The following is a 4,849-nucleotide window of genomic DNA, read 5'->3' as shown; positions in this document are numbered from 1 at the left end:
TACCTCTCGAGACCTCTATAGACTATAGAGCGGCCTGGTGCATCATGGGTAACTCTCTAGACCTCTATAGACTATAGAGCGGCCTGGTGCATCATGGGTACCTCTCTAGACCTCTATAGACTATAGAGCGGCCTGGTGCATCATGGGTACCTCTATAGACCTCTATAGACTATAGAGCGGCCTGGTGCTTCATGGGTACCTCTCTAGACCTCTATAGACTATAGAACGGCCTGGTGCATCATTCAATCTATAGAATATATATATATAGAACCCTTGTGTTAAATCTATAGTCTATAGAGCCTATTGATCGAACACTGGGCTTCTATCTATAGAGTCTATAGAACCCAGGGGTTATCATCCGCTCAGACGCTGTGATGCCTGACGCTGGCTAAATACTGATTTGATTAAATGTAAGCTGTAAGATACTATGATCATTAAGTCTCTTGGTTCGTGTGGTTTGGCCGCTAAAGACAAAAGATGCAACATGTTCGCTTTAATATTCTCCCATCCCACGCTGCTGTTGCTGCTAGTTGAGCTATATTCAGTTCACCTACGATGAAAGGTGTCGCGTAACAGTTAGCCTCCTTATCCTTCATTCATTGGAAAGGATCAGAATGAGACTAAGCATGGCAGACATCTCCGTTTATTTTGCTCATGAAATGAATAGAATTGAACTTCCAATTAGTAAACATCTCTGTGTGATGTCAATGTCCCGGGACTCGGTTTTCTAAGGTCTTTGTCAACTGTACACCCTCTCTCTCTGTCTCTGTCTCTGTCTCTCTGATTCCCTCTCTTTTCGCATCACGCCCTGATGAGACAACAAGATCTGAAAGCATCATAGTAAAACCAAACCGATAGAGATGGAGGATGTGGAGGAGTGAGGGGGAGCGGAAGGAGACACATGAGCCCTCAGAGTCGTTGTATCTGGGTGCTGTGAGTCATTTGAGCCCGTTTGTAATGCTGCTGATGGGGGCTGATGGGGGCTGATGGGGGCTGATGGGGGCCCACTGTGAGGACAGGGGCTCCGCACTCTGCCTAAGTGATATTTGTGTAGTGCTCTCCAGTACTGTTGCTTTCTCTCCATTAAGAGGAATTAAGGCGGCAAGTGCAATCTATTAAGGAGCAAGTGAGCCGGCACCGAGTCCGCCTCCTTGAAACTATTACAGCCCCCTGCAGTCAGAGACCCTGGGGCGCTGGACCATCACTGCAGTCAGAGACCCTAGGGCGCTGGACCATCACTGCAGTCAGAGACCCTAGGGCGCTGGACCATCACTGCAGTCAGAGACCCTAGGGCGCTGGACCATCACTGCAGTCAGAGACCCTAGGGCGCTGGACCATCACTGCAGTCAGAGACCCTAGGGCGCTGGACCATCACTGCAGTCAGAGACCCTACGGCGCTGGACCATCACTGCAGTCAGAGACCCTAGGGCGCTGGACCATCACTGCAGTCAGAGACCCTAGGGCGCTGGACCCTCACTGCAGTCAGAGACCCTACGGCGCTGGACCCTCACTGCAGTCAGAGACCCTAGGGCGCTGGACCATCACTGCAGTCAGAGACCCTAGGGCGCTGGACCATCACTGCAGTCAGAGACCCTACGGCGCTGGACCCTCACTGCAGTCAGAGACCCTAGGGCGCTGGACCATCACTGCAGTCAGAGACCCTACGGCGCTGGACCCTCACTGCAGTCAGAGACCCTAGGGCGCTGGACCATCACTGCAGTCAGAGACCCTAGGGCGCTGGACCCTCACTGCAGTCAGAGACTCTAGGCCTGGGCCAGAGCCCTAGAGTCAGGGAAACGGGCTGGTCCAGGGACTCTAGGGCTGGTCCAGTCGGGCAGTCTAGGGCTGGTCCAGTTAGGGACTTTTTTGCTGGTCCAGTCAGGGACTCTAGGGCTGGTCCAGGCCTGGTCCAGAGCTCTGCTGGTCCAGAGCCAAGCCGTCTGAGGACTCCCGGACGTCTCTACAGGCAGGAGGAGGGTTCCTGCAGACTGTCGCTGGATGTCTTTGTGTTTCTTTCCCTGTCAGAGTGGTGTTATAAGGTGTAGTGTTACCCCCCTGAAGCTGTGTTATAGTGTGTGAGGGTTTGATTAGGAGCCGGGAAAGACTGCTGTAGCAGAGCTGATGGACAATGTTGTGTAATAAAAGCAACTGTAATTGTTCATAAATCACCAGACAGAAGGCCAATGACACATCCATTATTTACAAATGGGGAAGGTTTATCCAATAGGCCAGGCAACGTTTACAGGCCAGCATTGCTCTTACTGTCCTATGACATTTTACTTATTGATAATTTATGCGGAGAGCGGTTGCACTCATATTAGGAGTGCAGGGAATAATCACAATTTATGGCTTTGGAAAGGCCACGCCAATAAGGCTGCGTACAATAAGAGATAAAGAAAGATGTGTTCAGAGTACAGTGACTGGCCCACTGGCCTGGCCGTCAAACAATGGAACCACTGTTTTCACAATATCATGACAAGGGACAATTAGAAACAATAAGGGGTTAGACAAGGTTAAAGTCCACTTTGAACAAGAGATTAAATAAATACACCAATAAATATATAATAATATAGTCATGTTGGTCTAGGAGACAATGAGACCATAGGACCAGGTCCCAGCTGTATCTGTCTGACCTTTAGGCAAGGTCCCATCTGTAACTGTTGGTCCATTGGACCAGGTCCTATAAGATCAGATCCAAGCTTTATCTTTTGGTCCATGAGATCCCAACTGTATCTGTTGGTCCATTAGACCAGGTCCAAGACCAGGTCCCAGCTGTATCTGTAGGGTCTTCCTGGTAGGAGCCAGTAGGACATGAGGATCAGGTCCTAGCTGTAGGTCCAGGTCCAAGCTGAATCTGTAGGGTATTCCTGGTAGGAGCCAGTAGAGGGGGCATCAATGCATTCATACTTCTCTCTTTGTGCGTAGAAGTCTGCCAGTGAGCACAATGTAATAAATCATGTCTCAATCTCCTCTGAGGACCACAGACACTTTAATCATCCCGTATTCTTGTGTGTTTAGCCATAATAATTTGGCTCTATCATGAAAGCACAGTCCTAGTGTGATTTATGTGGTTGCTTTCGGAGACAGAGAAAGCAAGGCAGCAATAGTTTGGTTGGATTTGGGTAATGTTTCTTCACTGTCTCTAATCGGTTCTTTCAGTGGTTGTTTCTGTTCTTCTCCTCTCCTGACCAGCTCTCTTATTGAGTTATGTCCATGCTTCTTTTTTTCTGTCTTCCTTTTCACATTTCAGCGTGACCAACAGATTGATGTTCTTTATTTGTTATTTTATGCAGAAGCTAAGATGCCGTAATGTTTGGACCAGCTTAACAGGTAATATCCAGAGAGAGAGGGGGGTGAGGGGGAGACAGAGAGGGAGAGAGGGGCGGGGGGGGGGAGAGAGATAAATTGAAGCGCAATAACAGAAGAGAAATGTCATATTTGCATATCTCAAAAGTACATCACACAAGCGAGCACAGATAGGCATAAACGAGACTGTGAACCCAGTTTTGCATATTGAGAGAAATCTCTGCAGCTGTTTCGTGAATGCTGTTTATATGCAATTTTAAGAGGAAGCTATAAAGGTCACTTCTGAGAGGAACCCAAACATGATGGTTTGCCTTCTGGAAATAGGAGCTGATTCCAAGAGAAATCAAGGAGATTTTTCCTCCAGCTAAAAGGCACTTCATGATTTGAGAATGAGTATCAAATAAACGGATGCATTGAATCCCTGCAACGTATTTTACATGGCACAAAAATGAAATGTGATTTTTAATTGGTATTATTGGGTACGCTCTTTGAGTTCCTGGATCATCTAGAAAGCATTGAGAGAATGCTGTTTGTTCTTGTGTTGGAGCCGGAGGCATGGAGAGATGAGGAGGATGGGGATGTGAGTAGAGAGGAGGAGGAGGTGAGTGAGAGATGAGGAGGAGGAGGAGGTGGTGTGGAGAGATGAGGAAGAGGACGGAGTGAGAGTTGGGACGGAAGAGGATGTGAGGAGAGATGAAGAGGAGGAGGAGATGAGTGAGAGATGGGGAGGAAGAGAAGATGAGGAGAGATGAGGAGGAGGAAGATATGAAGAGAGATTAGGAGGAGGAGGAGGAGGAGGAGGAGGAGGAGGAGGTGATTGAGTGAGAGACTAGGAGGAGGAGGAGGAGGTGAGTGAGAGACTAGGAGGAGGAGGAGGTGAGTGAGAGACTAGGAGGAGGAGGAGGTGGTGTGTGTGACTCTCCTCTGGAGAGATTTCCTCTGGGGGACGGAGCTAGCCCAGGGCCAAGACAAAGAAATCAAAAGCAAAGAACATCTTGGCCCAAATTCTGTTCTGTTTAATAATGAGATAATTCAGAATTTATCTTTCCGTTAAGAAGATCAATCAAGAAAAAAGCTTTTTGTTAAGAAAAGATCAGAACAAAAGTGCAGAGCGTCCTTCTAAATCCATGCCAAATACCAACAACAGTTGATTTAAACCCTGGAGCAGTATCCCCCATTTCTATTACATAATACGGTATAAATGGGAGACTCAAATTGTTTAAGTGCGTAATTACTCTTTACAAAACGTGTCCGGGTGGAATTTGAAAATATCAACCAACTTGAAAGATCAGATGAAATGGGTAATTGCGTGTTTGTGGTCTCAAGCCCTGCTCAACTTCTTCTTGATAAGTTTTGCTCAGAGGAACGTTTTTAATGAGGAAGTCCGTTTGGCCTCTCTCTGGTTTGGCACTAGTCCTCTTCTTCTGATTTAGACCCATCTGCCTCAGTAGACACATCCAATAACTCAGTGACTGTTCTCTCAGACAGGTCTTGTAGAGAGAAACTCACAAGCTCTCCCAATACTTCCAGCCAAACCATTCTA

The sequence above is a fragment of the Gadus morhua genome, chromosome 23, assembly GCF_902167405.1.
Source record: "Gadus morhua chromosome 23, gadMor3.0, whole genome shotgun sequence".
NCBI lineage: Eukaryota > Metazoa > Chordata > Actinopteri > Gadiformes > Gadidae > Gadus > Gadus morhua.
This window is presented reverse-complemented; position numbering follows the sequence as displayed.